Source organism: Meleagris gallopavo, chromosome 5 (genome assembly GCF_000146605.3).
Source record: "Meleagris gallopavo isolate NT-WF06-2002-E0010 breed Aviagen turkey brand Nicholas breeding stock chromosome 5, Turkey_5.1, whole genome shotgun sequence".
NCBI lineage: Eukaryota > Metazoa > Chordata > Aves > Galliformes > Phasianidae > Meleagris > Meleagris gallopavo.
In genome coordinates this window covers 36027192-36045558 of record NC_015015.2, presented here as the reverse complement: position 1 = coordinate 36045558, position 18367 = coordinate 36027192, and the positions used below count along the sequence as shown (strand labels likewise).

The 18367-nt window shown below is 35.4% G+C and overlaps 1 protein-coding gene across 11 annotated transcripts in view; it reads right to left on the bottom strand.

Moving 5' to 3' along the window:
- Positions 1 to 18367, bottom strand: part of MIPOL1 (mirror-image polydactyly 1) — a 172644-nt gene that overhangs the window by 147351 nt on the left and 6926 nt on the right. For 2 of the 11 annotated variants that reach the window (XM_019615725.2, XM_031553607.1), the window contains exons 1-2: positions 9596 to 9835; positions 8342 to 8441 (exon numbers count right to left, since the gene is read on the bottom strand). The exons of 2 other annotated variants lie outside the window; for them this stretch is intronic. The gene's annotated coding sequence lies outside the window, so the exon portion shown is untranslated. Of the gene's footprint in view, positions 1 to 3147; positions 3244 to 8341; positions 8442 to 9595; positions 9839 to 18367 lie in introns of those variants that run through there. 7 more of the 11 variants (XM_019615731.2, XM_019615730.2, XM_019615734.2 and 4 more) reach the window with 6 other exon arrangements.

The window sequence follows — 18367 nt, the reverse complement described above, 5'->3', positions numbered from 1 at the left end:
TGTATAACTGTGTTGATTTGGAGTTGTCAATCTTTTCCTAAGTTCCTCATTTACTTTTGGATTAGCTTAAAATTTAGAAGGTTATTAATATCAAGCAGTAGGTTTCTGTCAATGAAGCCATTTCCTGACATATTGCACAAAAAGGCTCATAATAATTGCAGTATTTTAATAAGATAGTCATATAGCAAGACATGAAGAAAATACGGTATTTAATAACCTCTGGAGTATTTTAAAACATGTCTTAGGGCCTTAATGTGCCTAGTAATATACTATTTAAAACCATAATTTTATCCCTCCACAATATACAGTCATTCTTCCTCGCCATTTACCCAGCTAATGAATGCCAGCAATTAGTAAAATGTAATCCCATTGCACAATCATTTTAATGCTTTTAGCACTCAGAAAAGTAAACACCAAATTAATACTGCTCAAGCCATATCAGATCCTAGTTGGAAGCAAGCAATTATAGTTCAGCTCCTCAGGTGTAATTAAATGATTGGAATGATTTAGTTCCATAAATGCAAGTTAATTCATAAGCAAGCAACAAATATACTGGGAGTAATTACAAGAAACATTGACAGTCTGAGCAGGGCATGTTCTTTCAAGGACCTGATGTAGGAAAATGCTGCCCTCTCCTGGAAATTATGGAGCATATAAAATGCATATTGGAGAAAGAAGTCAGGAGACTTTAAGATATTCAGTCTTCAATAGCAGAAATATGTTCTGCTAACTAATAGGAATGAATTGTTTTTAAGTCAGAGAAAATAAAAATGTTTTTGATACCATACTAATGTAACCTTTTGATTAAAGAGAAACAAAGACCTTTTGCCACTCTCTATGGTTCTCAGTATAATTTCCCTATTAGAAAGAAATTGATGGTAAATGTAAGAACAAATCTTCCATATGCAAAGTAAAGTGGTTGTTCTGAACACATATACAGACACTCCAACGCGTATCTAACTTATACACAACACTCTGTATCATTCAAGATAAAGCTTTACAGAGCATATTTCAAAGGTCAGGTATCTTTAGAACCCAAACTTAGAAAACATTATTGAATCCTAGAATTGTTTGAGTTGGAAGAGATGCTTAAAGGCCATCCAATCCAAATCCCTGCAATGAACAGGGACACAAACAGCTCAATGAAGATACCCAGAGCCTCTTCCAGCCTGAGCGTGAATGTCTCCAGGGATGGGGCTTCCACCTCTGGGCAACCTGTTTCAGTGCCTCACAACCCCTATCACAAAAAAACCTTTTACCTTATGTCCATTCTAAATCTCCCCTCAGATAGTTTGAAACCATTTCCCCCTGCCCTGTCTCAACAGACCCCACTAAAGAGTCTGTCCCCTTCTATCCCATAGTGAGTGCCCTGTTAGATGCTGAAAGGCTGCTCCCAGGTCTCCCTCAGTGGAGCCTTTTATTTTTCAGTGTTAAACTTCAAGTCAACAACAGTCAGCAGCTGGCTACAACTGTGAAGGTTTTCTCAGCAAAAATTATCATCATTAAATAAAATAAATAAAATACACTTATTTTCAGGCTTTTCTTCACTTTCATTTGAATACAATATTAATGATCTATCTACTAATAAAAAGAAATTAAAGGTGGAGGTTAAAATAAACTATATTGTGAACCCAAACAAAATGGAAAATACAAAATGAAACTGTAACCCCAAATCTAGAGTTAATTTTAAATACTAACTTCCTTCAGTTCAATCTGTGCTAGTTAAGACTACTCCTTCATCAAGCAAAGAAATCTAAGGTACTTATCTGTTGAATATAACAAGCACAGATCAAGTAAAACTCACTCTAAATAATTAAGTACAAAACTATTTACATATATGAATATAAATTAACCAATATCTTCCCACTAAATAGAAGAAATCCTAGATCTACCTATTTTGTCCCCTCCAGAAATTACAAATGCTTTTCTAGCACAGCACACAGCAGCACGTGAGAAAAATCATACGCTGTGGTCAGTATCCATTTTCCACAAACACAAACAACCAACAACAACAACAAAAAAGGTAAAAAAGCTTTCTTCAAAAAGGTATGATCAATGTTAAGGCCTGAAATTCTGTACCAGTAGCACTTCAGCATCAAAATATGTCTTTGTTTCACTGTGTATTTCAAAAGAAACCAAAGCTGAACACAAATATCATCACTGCTACTTTACCTACGGTGGAAATGAAATAAATCAGTTTAAGAAGCCATATTATTAAAAGTTTAAAATGTACAGCACATTTGCTTTGCCCTTTTGTGTCACAGTCCTATTTTTCTATTCAAATCTTGTACACTGTAAGTTAATTGCTTTTGGAAACTACTTATTATTCATGTAAAAATTAATGTGCCAATGTGTTTAAATCCTTTTAAATGACCATTCATGCATCTTTCTTCTTTAAGTGCCAATGAAATCTGTCAAAGATATCAATGCAAGATGGTCTTAGAGAAAGTTCTAATAAAGATTTTTTCTGCTAACATAAGATTTTCATTTTCGTCAACTTTACTTAAATTCCATTAATTTTTTAAGCTGCTTTTAATAAATTCACAAGTAAAAATTTTAGGCTCCATAGTCCGTCATTTGTGTTCCAGCTGACTTTATGAATATTAATAGCAGTGTTATCCTGATTAAATAGGCTTCATATAAAATCCCTGTGAATCCTATAGCTCAGACATCTCATTTTTCCAACTCTTTATGAATTTGGATTCAGACATTAAAGCGGAAAAAAACTTAAAAACCAGATTCAGTAGTACATTCGTGTACCCTTAGGCAAAAAAAAAAAAACAACTCTCATGTTCTAATGAGTCAAATAATTAGAATTGATAGGTTCACATATTGAGATTTCAGGCTTTCAATAAACATGCAACACATTTTAAGTCTAATGAAAACATCAACACTTCTCAGAACAAAGGATTAAGCATCTAATATAAAATAATAATGTCTATCTTTATCTTAAACAACAGATGATATCACCTTAACTCTTCATATTGGAGTGCTAATTTGCAGAAATATTTTCCGAAGAGAAAGAAATCAGTACATGCCTAATTACATAAGCATGCATATGAAATAGATGAACATTCTCATTTAGTGTAGGTGCCCAGTGAAAAACAACATTAACTTGTAACAAAGATATACTTGAGCAAAACCAACCTTTTCTAAAGAATGTTGAATTGAAACTCAAAGGAAACGATAACATGATCCAACAAGGGTCAAGCAATCACACTTGCAAACTGCCAACTTCTTTTCATACTTATGTGTTTGAATTCACATCTATGAGAAACAAACAAGGAAAACTAAGCTAACTTCACTGTCTTTACTTTTTTTTTTTTAATATACTAGTGCTAGAATTACTAGTTCCTCATTCATTCAGGGATATTTTCTGAAAAGATGGTAATCAAAATATTTCAACTTTCATTATATTGCAATGTGAATGGATTTTACAAGAAAAAAAAGCTAAACAAAATGACTTATTTAGAGGGAGAGTATTCCAATACTCATCATCAAAAACACTTAGCAGAAATTAAAAACAAGAGGTATAGAAAAACAACAAATCTACAAAGTTTGAAGCATACATGTTTTACTTTTGCTGTTCTGAGTGGTCTTTATTACAGCTGTGGAGGTAATCCCGCTTTCAGAGGAAAGAGCTTCTGCAGCATACAGACAACACAAGTGAACACCACACAAAATCTCAAACTTTCGGTAACCTGACCTCTCTAGACACTGAGATCACTGCCAGGCTACTGCAACCCCAGAAAAATCCTCCATTCAGCTGCTCAGATCTGGAGCAACTACCCTTCCTAGAAACCAAACAGTTGCTGAGGCCCTTCTATTGGAAATCGTGACGGTTGTAAAGCCCACGTTCCTTCTACTTGCCTTAACAGGTGTTTTGATCACGGCCTTTGCTCCTGCAACAGGAAACAAGTGCTTGGTGGTGACAATGGAATTCACCTCCTAATGAAAAATCCTTGGGAGCATTTGTCACAAAGGATGGCTACTCTATCCACTGCTGGCAGAACAAGACACCAGATCCCACTGCCCTTCGGAATGGCACCATGCCAGTCATTGTCCTGCTTAGTGATGCAGCTGAGAGTTGCCACTGACAGCGTGGGGACGGAGCTATTAAGGAGAGGTGACACCACATACTTCATGGACAAGGAAATAAAGAATACCTTTTTGTATTATTATTGTAAGATTAATTAGATTACCAGGATCTCCTAAAATATCCTGAAACGTTTTGCCTCAGGCCAAGCTGAGCCAACAAACTTAATTTAAGAGGGTATACCACATAAGAAACAAAACTGCCTTCTAGAAGAACTTTGCAAAGGAACAGACTGTTTTCTTTAGCTTTAGGAGCTTGCCAAGTTTTGACATACTGATACACTCCTCCACAAAAATAAATAAATAAAAAAAAAATAAAATCACATTTTTTCACTACCATGCAAAACTTTATATATAATCAGAAATCTAATGCAATGCAACATTAATTAAAATTTCTTTGGGACAGTTAGAAAATTATTACTCAAAGAATAACTGAAATAGCCAGTTCAAATATTTTTCAAAGAATAAAAACAATTTTAGACACTCAGTAACCATGAAATACAACCTACTACAGAAATTTGACAACAATGTTGCCTTCTGAATTATATTTTATTACTCCTACTTGCTTTTAAATATAAATATTTCAAGCAAAATATTATAGTTTTTTTTAAGGAAATATAAGACAAATGCAGGTGTATTAAACCTCTAAGTGGATGAATGCAGCTTAAGCAGTACTTCAAACATAGAATTGCATTACTGCCACAAGGTCTTCAAGATTTTTACTTACAGAAGTAATTGCATTATTTGGAAGCTTGATAAAAACACTGTTCTAGAGGAAAGAATCATATAATAATCCCTAACTTTTCTCCCCTCATAATTCTTGGTCCAAAAAGAGATGAGACACTTGCATTAAATTCCAAGTAAGTTGTGTAAATCAGAAAACTATGAAGAACTGGGGCACAGATATTTTTTATTCTACTGCTCTAGCAACTCCTTCTCATTTTCTCTGAAGACTTTGTATCTGATGTTTTAATTAAGTCACATACTAAATCACAGAGCACTTGTTCTCAATGTTGTGCTTCTGATAAAGGCAAGAGTTGTTGCAATTTTCAGCTGTTTTAGAGAAGTTTTTACCTACTTAAACTTATTTGAATAAAGGACTTGTCTTTTTCTATATTTTTTCCTCCTTAATTTCTGCTCTTAGTTCGATTTTCTCTTTACACATAACAGAAAGTGTTTCATGTGCACATTAAATCACTAATAGCCAACATCCCCGTATCTTTTCAACCCTATTATATTCTCTCCCCCATTAACAACTGAAATACCAACTTTGTATTTTATTTGGTAATTATCTGTCTGTTCTGTCCTCTTCTCCAGTATTTAACTGTCTTTTTTTTTTCTTTTTTTTCCCTAGCTTTTGTCTTTTCCTTAACAATACGTCTTTTCCTTTTTCCCCTACGACACCTTTTTAAAATTTAAAGTAAACTGTGCAAGATCTTGTCAAAGTTTGTCTCTACTCTTTTTGTCACTTTTGAGACAATACTTAAGTTATGTGTCTAGTCTGAGGCTCTTTGTCTGGCATGAAGAGAAAAAGGCAGAAAGCCAATAAGAAGATAACAATAAAACACCAGCATCAGCATAGCATTTTGAGCATTACTTGTCTAGAGCACCACATTTTTTCCAGTTTCTTACAAGACTGGACAACATAGTATTAGGCTTAATTTAGAATTCTAACTTATACACTAACCTTCAATAAACTAAAATTGGACCACTGTTATATAGGTATTTCAACTGACTTTCTGAAAGCTCAAACCTCACAAATCCCCAGCCTTTTACATCCCCCAAGAAAGAAGTTGCTTAAGAAAAAGCCACTGCAACTAAAGCAGTTCCAAAACTAGCTATGGAAATAATCTGAGAAACATTTGAAGATACAGTTCATACTTGCTATTTGCAAAATTAATTGCACAATATATTCAATACCTCAAAATTTCCAAATTCCTAGTCATGATTTAACACAGAAGCAATTTACTAGCCTACATTACACCATAAAAGCAAAAATAAAATAAGACTATTATGAGGGTGTAAAAAATGAAAGTTGGTAACTCTGCGTGCCATAAATGTAAACCACTACTAGTAGTAACATCAAACAGAAATGACATTCCTTCTGCCCAAAGCATCCAATTTAATTATTGAGCTGACTTTACAGAACGAAGGAATTTTCAGCAGGGTCTTTGAAAAGGATGGGAGGCAACAAACAAAACTGAAGAAACTCTCAGTTTATCCAGCGAACTCACATTTCTCAAAGTACCTTCAATTTTTTTCTGACAGCAAACGCATTAAAAAGCTAAAGCATAAAGGCTACAAAATAGTGTAGATATTGGAGTCTGATCAAGAACTGTCATTAGCTAAACATGTAAAGGCCTGCTAGAAATGCGCCAACCCTTCAAGTTCCAGTACTGAGCGAGGCCTGCAGTCGTCTCAGACATACAGCTGCACCAGTTACTTACGTCAGACTGTTTGGACCAATATGAGAACACAAATACACCTCCACTACTGTCACAAGCCAAAATAATAAGCGCACTGGATATATCCCAAATTATCTACACACTCAAATTCAAAAGCGTGCACTCAAGTTGATGAGAATCACAGCACCTGAAATCTCACAAACTAAAACGAGCAGAGAAATAAAACACCACTCACTACAGATAACCTGGTTTTGTTCTTTAAGAGAATTAAGCTGTCATTTTTTCAAATGAATATATGATGAGAAAGCTGTCCCTTAACTAAGAGCATAATTGCTCCCTAAACTGTGCTTGCACAGTATTAAGATTACTGAAACAGTTGCCCAGATGTGAACATAAACATACTTCTGCCTGCAGCTCAAAAACACACAGTGCCTCTTCATTTCTTTTTAAATCTATTAACTAGATCCAGTACAGTGACTTCATTTATTACTACTGAGCTACTAATTGTAGTTAAGTGAGAAGCTCAAGACCAGTGATGAGAAGTGTCCCTGAGGGATATGTCTGTACAGGGATCTGTATAATTGAACATCTTTGTCAGCAACATGGACAGTGGGATTGAGTGTACACTCAACATATTTGTGGATGACTCCAAGCTGAGTGGCAGAGTGGACACACTGGGGGGAAAAATTGCCACCTAGATGGAATGTGACAGGCTTGAGAGGTGGGCACATACAAGCCTCATGAAGTTTAACAAGGCCAAGTGCAACAGGCTGTTGTTGGGTCAAGGCAAAAACACGAATATAAGCTGGGTGATGAGTGTATTGATGTCAGCCCTGAAAAGGACTTGGTGGTGCTGGTTGATGAGCTCAGCACGAGCCAGCAACGTGCTCTTGCAGTCAGAAAGCAACTATCCTGGGCTACATCAACAGCAGGCAACCAAATGAGGTGATTCTCTATCTATATCCTGCTCTCATAAGACCCCACATGAGTAGCGTATTTAGTTCTAGTGCCCCCAGCATAAGGACACAGATCTTTTAGAGTGGGTCCAGAGGATGGCCATGAGAATGATCAGTGGGCTTGAGCACCTCTCATGAAGAATAACTGAGGGAATTGGGGTTATTCATCCTGGAGAAGGCTCCAGGGAGATTTCTAGGGGCCTTCCAGTACCTAGAAGGAGCCTACAAGAAAGATGGGAAGAGACTTTGTCAGGAATTGCAGTGATAGGACAAGGAGTAATGGCTCTAAATTAAAAGATATTTAGATTAAATAAAAGGAATAAATTATCTACAGCGAGGTAGCGAGGCACTGAAAAGCTTGCCCAAAGAAGTTGTAGATGCTCCATCCTCCTGGAAACATTCAAAGCCAGATTGAATGGGACTTCGAACAACATGATTTAGTTTTAGGTGTCCCTGCCCATGGAACTAGATTGTCTGTAGTATCCCTTCCAACCATTCTATGAAAGAACACACTTCAAAATTTGTTATACTCCGTCGACATCATTTGAAGCTCTTCTAGTGACTATGCATTGACTGTGTGTTTAAAAACATATTTAATGTGTAAGATACAGCACATGACCTATTGAGTGTTATTGCTTATTTAGTTACAGCTGGCAAGCTAGTGTTTTTAATAACTTAAGCCAGATGCTTCCCTGAGACTTAATGGAGTATCAAAGGATGCTGAAGTCCAGTAGCATTTAAAAGAGCAAGCTACATATTCAGAAATAGTCTGAGGTGAGCCAAAACTCCATGAGAATGGGAGATAGGTGCAACAGGTCAGGAAGTGAAGTCCATTGAGAATGCTTAGAATTCAAATGGAAGTTAAGAAAAACGGAGTAAACTCACACACACTTGGTAGTTTGTCCTGATCTTGCACCAGCAAAGGAAGGTTAAAGGGAGAGTCTCTATGGACTCCAAATCAGTGCCAGGCAGTTGAGAAAAGAAACTGATGAGCAAGGGGAAAAAAAAAAAGAGGTATTAGCAAAACACAAAGATGTTTAGAACATCAGTCACATTATCGCAGAAATTTCTGATAGTGGGATGACGTCCCTGCCAAATTTTAAGAAAACAATCTAAAACATTGCTTAATTCTCAAACCACATGCTTAATTCTCAAACTGCTGCAATATTTTTGTTTACTCTGGGGAAAACAATATATTTATCTTTAACAAAGCTACATTGGAAAACACCCAAAACTTTATTGCAACTAAAAATAATAAAAAAATAGTTATTTTCACTCAGTATAAAGGAAATGTTTAAAGCTTCCATCTAAAATGTTAAAGGTACGAATGACAGAAAATTGAAAGAAAAAGATCTCCCAAAGAAAGGCACATTACAACTTAGAAAACAGGCAAAACAGTCAGATTCTCCATAGAATGTAAACTCTGCCATTTCTGTTCTTTTTCAATCAATGAAATATTTCTGCCAATGAAATATTTCAGCACTTTTGGAAATAACACATCTGAATATTTAGATCATTGAAAAACTAGAGTTCCTCAATCTCACCATCATTTATGACGACATGAAGCACAGGGAATAAAGAACTTAGATTTACTTTTTAAAAATTTACTACATATTTAAAGTCATATTTAAAGTGTTAGTAAGAACGTTATTTAGAAAAAAAAAAAACATGACAATAATTTACAGTGAAGAAGCCTTCAAGAATTCCTTTCAGACTATAAATTACAAAAAGTTTCAGGTAAGTTGAAGGTTATATAACAGACAAAAATAATTCTTAGGCTCAATTCTTTTGAGGCTCAAAAGTCAGATTCTTTCCATGAAAACAAATGGCTGGGAAAAAAAAACAACAAAACAAAAACAAACAAGACAAAACAAAAAAACAACAAAACAAAAAAACAAAAACACAATAAAAAAACACAAAGAAACAACAAAACCTTCCTGGAAAAACTTCAGATCTAGAATTATTTAGCCATTTTCAGTAAGATTATTCTCTTCTTTTTTTCAAAAAGCAACAGATGAATGTTCTTTCAACTTCATCACAAGTTCAGATATCTAGCACTCATTATTCCTTGATTCATCAAGCTGTGTTAACTTTTTAATTGCTAAAAACTTGACATCAGAGATGAAAAGAAGAAATTACATTCAGTTCCAGAAAGTTGAGACAGTAGCTCAATCTTGGCCCCACAGCAGTTATTCCTAGGCGGAGCAAAAGTGCTCTAAATCCACTTAGAAGACAAAGGACGCAAAATCCTTAGACAGCATTTCTGAAACCCAGGCTTATTTTGATGACTGCTTTCTCATGCACATAATTTCACTGAAAATTCTGAGGCTTGCTTCTCAGATGTTCTGGGCATGACAAGTTGTACTGCTTGGCATCACTAAAAAACAACCAAAAAAGGACCTGATAGAAAGAGAAGTATAGATGAAACACAAGATTAAAAAAAAAAAGACAGAAAAATATAGTCAACAGCTCCAATAAAACAATTCTGCAAGATATTCTCAAACGTTCTGAATACTTTCAGATTCCAGAGATTTACTTGCCTTTCACACTGAAAGAGCACCTGACAGGAAGGTTAGGTATAAGTACTAGGATGGCTTCTGCGCTATCATAGCATTAGAAAAACTCCTAAATAGCTTTCTATTTCACAGCCAAACTGTGAGAAAAGATGGGGGAAAGTCTTCTGAAATAGTTCTTAAACACTTCATGACCAAAGGCAACTTTTCTTGATTGTTATGCTTCCTTGACTCTTTGCCGTCAAAGGCAAATCTTAACATGACTTCTTGCTGTCAAGAGCAAATCCTGACACGTTCAAGCTTTAATATAAAAAAGTATAGTTTTTCTGATTAAGTTATGCCACTTTGACATTGTTTTCATATTATAGTTCAATATTCTCTTAATTTCTTCAAGACTTCAAAGCTACAGCATCTAATCAGTTATTTCCCTTTGTGAAAATACAAAGATATAACATTAGTCGAAATTAATTACTGGAACAAATTTTTGCTTTTTCTCACAATAACCGATTCCTCACCTGCACATGATGAATTGGTGATAAATTACATGATAATGGATTATAGATTTGTTTGTTCTTTTTTTTTTTTTACACACACACACACACAAACAAACATATATACACATATATACGCATCCACCATTGCTTTATTTATGCTACGTGTGGGATAACTACAGATGCACAGTTAATTCTTAATTTCCCTTAATTTTACCTTAATTTCTAACAGGCTGGATGACTGAATTACTGAAAAGAAAATGTAATCTGTAGCACTAAATGAGTTCTCTAACTTATAAATTCGTCAAGTGTGTAGTACACTAAGCAAGAAACAAGCTACTGGGCAGTCAATAACTGGAGGGGAACCTCGACATGATAGCAGCATATGCTATTTTTAGTAAGTTTGCTATGTGCAAGAAAGTGAATGTTTGCCAAAAGAATTTTACATCCAGGAGGGTTTTTGAAATATGAAAGATACTTTTAAACTATGAAGAGAATTATAATTTTTGCCTAATATTTAGTAACCTTCACACACTGTAATTCCACTTCAGATCCTGGAGAAACATTCTGGAGACAAATATTAGTCTACCACTGGATAGTGAAGAGGAAGAACAAAATTACATTTCAAGGGGAAACTGTTTTAATTAGAGTTACCTTGTACAGCTGCACAGCAGTCACCTTCAGTATAGTGCGAGAAAAAGTGTTACACCCCACAACCATGTTTACTTATGCTACCATCAAATTCTGAGTTCTCAAAGCAAGAACGTAAATTTTGCTCCCAGCCATATTTATATCACTGCACTTTTCTGCTCTAGTGCAGAAAAGTAACTTAAGCACCCAATGACTGTACATCCCAGAATAGAAGAGTCTCTTGACAGATTACAACCTAATAGAAAACCTTTATTTATGATAAAAGGAATTTTTCATAGGTGTCCCATTTTTCTATACCTTCATGGTACCACAAACTAGTGGACTGGGTCTCTAACAAGTAACTGATGTAAAAAATGACCGTTTCTATACAACAAGATCAATACATGTCTTAGAAGCCAGCACTTCTTAAAACATCCAGCCTGACAGAATGACCTGGCAGGTCTAACAGTTTTTGCAAGGCAGACGATTATCTTGAGACTACTTTCTTATTATTCTAGGATTCACCAGCTTCAATTCATTACATATGAAATCATGTTGTCAGTCAGTGTTTCGGGTTAGCTATCCAACCCACTTAGTAAGATGAGAACGAAGTCATTTCAGTTAGCCATCTACATTTCCAAGGACTGATTGCAGTGTGGTTACTTGGAGCGCGTCCTCTTTTAGGTCATTCCTACATAAACAGCTGAGGTATGTAAGACAGAGTCACCTTACAGGAAAAAAGCATCAACAAGACTATATTCTTCTCTGTGGTGACTTAGAATTCATTTTACTATCCTGCCAGATCTGAAAAATAGTTAAATTTGTTTCTCTTTGGGACACAATGAAGACGATTTATTACAGAAAAAAATACTTCAGTCATGGGCTCTGTCACCTAAACCAGCATTTGGATCCCATCAACTAGATCTCCAGTACACACAAGGCTGCTTGAACTGGGCCAATCTAACTTCTCAGAGTTATTACAATGACAGTTTCATTCTCAGCAATAGAACTCAAAACAAGATTTACACTTATATCTTTTTAATAAAGATGTCAATTTTGGACCAGGTAACATATGGGAGGATATTGAGAGAGTTAATATATATTCACTGATTTGAAAACAAAAAATATCCAAATTTCTAACATTATAAAGCAAGTGAAGAAAACATACTAAGAAGGACAGTACTTATCAGTTTCATTTTATTCAGCTGGAATTCCAAGATTTCATCTGATCTTATAAATAAATGTAAAATACATAAAATTCAATTTTACACTAGGATAATTGTTTTATCCGTCTAGAATCAGTTTTTGTCTATACTACATATTTCTATGTTTGAATGCAAATAAAAATTAATAATAAGTATAATTTATTTTCTGACTATTCACTATCTTGATATATTAATGATTTTTTTTTTAATGCACTCAGGCTTCAAATTTATCTGGGGTTTCAACCGCACAGTTGATTTTAGACATATACAGTCTGTCTTTTGGAATACCTGTTAAAGGAGTAAGCCTCCTAAAAGAACATATTTGCTATTTAACAAATCAAAATACAATGTAAAAACTCCAATAATTTACAACAAAGAAAACTATCTGATCAGGAGAGAAAACATAGCATTGTATGCAAAGGACAGAAAAAAAATCATCACATATTTGAATAAATCACAAGTTCCAGTGAAGAAGTAGAAAGCAGAGTTAAATTCTGAAATTGGTGGCTGTGGACAATTAACACAGATTAAATTTTTGTTATTGCTGATAAAGGTAACCAAGGCAGTTTCCTTCTCTATAAAAGGGCAGTCACGACTTCATAATGAATGTCACAGCATTAGCAGTTTGATATAGAGATCAATCTAACTTGGACACATGCCTTTCATGAGAACTCACTTCACTGAACAATTTTTGGAGCTTGTATGAATCATACAAATATTGTAACCTAGCAGTTTGTAGGCTAGGTTTTTTTAGTGCAAATTAATAAGCATTGCTTCAAATAATCAATTCCTAGTGCCTTACTACCCTAGAGTTGCGCATCTCGATTTTAAAGAAAGCAACTGTGCCTCAAGACAAGTTCTCACTACTGTGCAGACTCAACCACTTTGTATGCAAGTGATAGAAATTTGCATAGAAGTTTTCTTTTAAGCAAAGTAGAAGACTCGAAAGAAGGGGTGAAAAAAAAAACACCACAAGAAAAATGTCTTCCCTTGAAGGCAGCAGATCTGAAACAGAAGCAAGGAGCCCAACTCAGCTACACCATGTGTGCGCAAGTGCCAGTAAAGCATAAAAAAAATTCCAAAGAGATTCTGATGAATAAACAGGAGAATAAACGGGAGAATGCCATAACCATTTGGTCTGATAACAAAATTTTGACTTCTCATATGGTCAGAACTCCACCACCATTAAGTGCCACAAAGCAGGACTGACTATACAAGGACCTCATGCACAGCAGCAGTGGCATTTCTTCACATATGCAGGAAATGAAGCTGCTCACTGGACCTTCGTGATTACAGGAGGAATGTCATAAGCACGGTGGTCTAGACTGCTATGAGTAAAAACAACACATCCACAAACAATGGCCCCTGGCCCGAAGTGGGTATGGTCAGGATGAGGCATGTTTAGAAAGTAGCTCCTGGAATGCCTTCTGATAAACAGATGAAGAAAAAATAACATGAGAGAACAGTTTAGTTATCTGAATAAAATGTTAAAGAAAATAAACAACATTTTTGTAGCTTAGCATTTATTTGTGAACTGCTGGTGCAACTATATGCTTGACAGAAATGCTATGAAGCTTTTGGTAGCTTGACAAGACAATCTACAAGCTTGAATGAAATGTTCAGCTTAAGGAATTAGAATAAATCTGATGACTGATATGCTACTGAACGTGACAGGCTGTCATCCGTTTTAAACAGGATCTCTGCTAGGATGTACTGAAAGCAATTTTTTTTTTTTCCATTACCTTAAACATACTAAGACTTTTTCAAATGAATTCTGGCTAATCTATTAAGACAAAAGATCTTCTCAAGCTATTGCCATTTAAATAAAATAATGAAATAGCCATACGGCTTACTTGCATAATTAATTCATGCTGACACTGTACTTCTGTAATTAATTTACATCCAGCTCACAAAAGCATACAACAAAAATGATTACTCTTACTTCCCAAGTTAACTATAAAATCATAGGATATGAGCAAATAAGTGATTAAAGCATTTTGTCAAGGCATCTGTATAGGCAATTTCATGTACATAAAAATCAAGTTGTTCATCTGGTATTAAAGCAGTTAAATACATCAAGAAAATTGAATTGGATTGCATCTTTTTCATATTGTCATTAGATTTTATGCAAAAATAGGTACGGAGGTTCTCGAATAGCTTTTTCAAACTAAGAAAAACTGATCAACAAAGTCCTTCAGTAAAATCACACTGCAACAGTTAAAGACATTTTTAAAAAGACTATAGCTTTAACATGGCCAGATTATAGAAAATAAACAGTTACAAATCCTAATATTGGCATATTTAAAATTACTTTCAGTACATATATATGAATAGAAATATACACGTATATATAGTGTAAAATAAGTTTAAAATATTTTGAAGGCAAGTTACACTATTTAAGAAAAGATACAAGCACCAAAAACTTTTGATCCAAGCTCAAATGGGAATATTCATCCCATATCAGACTGCAAACAGTTACTGCAGGAACGATTGGGATGCATCACCATCTCCTTCTGGAAATTCAGATCTATTCTACAAACAAGAAAATGAGGAAGAAGGGGTTTTGTAACATTCATCTGCAATCTGTGCCTTAGCAGAAGGAGTAGAGAGAGCTGCTCATTGCTGGATAAGAAGTGGTAACAGCATTTTGAATCAGATTATCTTTAAAAAACTAAGCAAGGAAGCAAGCACAATTTTCAACTTGTATAATCCACTTCCAAAGAGGAATAAGAAAAAAATCACCCTCAAAGTCATTCAGCATTGAGAAAAATCTGTGACAGAGGCACACAATTTAAAATATTTTAACTGTCAGCTGATTTTCCCTCTTAGCTGCCTGATGCACTTTTCAATTAAAATTTGGGACATCTCCATGAATAGTATAGTCTGTATTGTTTACTTCATAAATGTCAGTATCGTGCCAGTTTATTCTGCTAGTTTCCCTTATTGTTAAAAGTACCACAAATAGGGATAATTAGCCCACATGGCATGGGCCAGATTATATATAGCACATATATTTTACTAACAGAACAGAAAAATGAATATTTCACAAGATGCTTTGCATTAGATCTAGCAAGCTTTTTGAATGAACATTAAACCCCAAATATTAAAAGTCTGCTCTGTCCTATTGCTGAGATGCAAACTTAAGCCAGAAAAAGTTCAAGAATCTCATGCAAAAAAATATATATTTTTTTGCATAAGACTGCAGTAGTGTAAGTGTTCTGTATCCCCTCATTTGCACTCAGAAACCCCTCAGACCTCAGGAGACCTTTATCCGTCAGTTGCTGTATCACATCTAGTGAGTGCAAAGGACCAGAGGTCTCTGCAGTGTTGTACTTTGTCCTACTTTGAGCTCTCCAAGGGGCACTGTTACCATGAATTCATCCCCCACTTCAGTGTCACCTATTAAATGAAGTGAAATCTCATATTATTTTATGGACAATCTTTTACAGTTCTTTGAGATGCTCTTGACTGTCAGGAGAAAAATCTATTATTTCTGCCTATATCGTAATTCAGAATTACCATGTTCAGTTACCACCTGAGATATTTTGGATTAAAAGAGATGGAACCAAACCCCAGAAGCCCTCGATCTTCCCAGAGTTTTCCACAACTACTAGCTCTACATTTCCATCATCTTCCTTCAATATCTGCTATTAAACATTTGTTGTATTTCTCTGCTAATGCTTCAGGCACTCTGTAAAATCTAAACGGCTCTCAAAAGAAGCAGGTGCTGATACATGAGGAATGTTGAACACACAGATTTAGTCTTCGCTTTCTTCAAGGCAACTGCCAAATTCTACTGATGCACGGAGCATAGAAAAACATTTGTTACCAGTCACCTCATCATGATTTTCACTGTGCACTGGCAGGTGCGTTTGGACTTCTTTGTTTTTCATATCAAAAACATTTTAAGGCCAAGAAGTTTAATGAAGGCTTGTCTTTCACTCCCCCCCGCCCTCATATACACACTACTTTTTGTTTTTTTCTCTTCTCTTTTTTTATATATATATAGATACGTTTTTACGTTTTTTTTTTTTTTCTTTTTTTTTTTTTTTTTTTTTTTTTTTTTCTTTCTAAGAGCCAACAGTTGTTGGCATGTTATTTTCTGGTCCATTTGTCTCCTCAGCTCTATCCTGTATCTCACTGAAAATTTTACCAACTATTCCCTATAAAGTCCCCTCCATCCCCAAAAGAAAGTAGTCCTTTACCAAGAACATGAGCTAAAACTTAGCAAACCTTCCCTTAATAATTGTAAGATTACTACATAAACATACACTTAACGCATATATTTACATTCTTCCACAGCTTATATTTTGTGCTAACATCCCAGCCTCTGGCACCACACCGGTTTTCACACTTGTGCTGTCCAAACGATATAACCTCCGTTTGGCTTCAGATAAATGCTTTCTGCCTCTACATCACACTATCCAGGGTAATATCCTCAGAACTGAACGTACATACCATCATCCTCATCATAATGTTTGGATATTTTACTGATGTTGAAAAGGGATAACAGATATTGCTGGACACTTGGACTTCTGATGTTTTATACTACAGACTATTTGCACAAGATTATTTCTGTTTTTCTCTCCAAGAGAAAGGGGATTTGAAGGAGTTATCACTTTTCTTCCTGATCTCTGGCCCAATGGGATCCTCAGCTGCACTTCCCATCCCCACCTAAACTTAAGGCCAACGGTCCAAGATGATCTTTGTTGGTTGAATTCTAACTGCTTATAAAATATTAGCAAAGCAACTGACAAAGTGTTTTCCCCAGATGTCTGACACAATCCAATCTCTTCAAAACAGCTCACTTCTAAGTGCTGCAGCCCAAATGCAAACTCTTCAGTGTTTCCACAGTATTTTTTTTTTTTTAAACTACTCTTAAAAACGCATCACTGATGTGTTTCAGGGACAGACTTCAGATCTCCTCGTACGTTATCACAATGTTCTGGAAAGTCTAATTATACACAGTTGGCTGAAAATAAGTGCTATCTTAAAAACTTCAGAAAACTTTTTTTTAGAAAGAAAAAGAATACTGTTTGAACAAGACAATTGTAATTGTCTTTATTTTTTACTAGCATTTATCAATGGTAAATACAAAGAGAAGTGAGAAGCTTTATGTGTATGTTTCACAGACTCACATTTTGTTGCACTTTGGGGAGCATGCGCCAAGCAGGACTGACACTTCAGTGTTGTATTACAGTTTGCTAATCTGCCATTTTAAAACAAACAAACACAATTTCCTTTTTCCAAACCAAAAGTGACTACTAACCATCAAAGCAAATAAAGCTAATCAAATTACAGCATTTCAGTACAATTTTAAATCCGTAATTTCTCTGACAAACATTTTCACAATCTCTTCTACCCTCATTCCCTAACAGCTGAATGCAGGTTTCATGTGTGTGATAATCAGCAAACAGAAACACATTCCCAAGGTTACTTCAGCTTGCAGCTCAGCCTGGTGTTCCTGCAGCCACCAAACATCCCTGCAGTCTGTGGGGATGGCTGTATTTCTCTGTCAGGCTGTAAGGCATAGGTGTGCTACTGCACAGACATATGTCAGAGCCAGAGCACCATGATACACACACACCCTTTGCACTGTTTTGAAATGTAAACATCAGTCCATCAGTTTCAAATAAGGAGTGCAGGATATGCATTACACAGAGCAGGTGCAACCCTAATCCAGTAGGTTTTGAAGTACATACTAATTGACAGCAAAAAAAGACCAAAAAAAAAACCCTACGAAAAAACCCTCAAAAAAAAAGAAGCACAGACAAAAAAATAAACAAACTCCTAAAGCAAAACAATGCCAAACAAAAAAATTTACCTCTAAAACATTATCCTGTGCTGTCTCTTTAAGAGCTGTACCTCATTTCTTTAATTAAGTAACTCTCCCCACACTGGAGCAGTAATGAATCTGCCTACAGGGCTGCATCTGGTAAACTTATTTCTAAAGAAATGTCTGCAGTTCAGGTATTCTTGAGTTTTACAAGCGACCCCACAGACGTCAGCAAATCTCATCCACTGCAGCAACGAGTTGAGCAGCGAAGCACAGCGCCGCCACCGCGCCGCAGG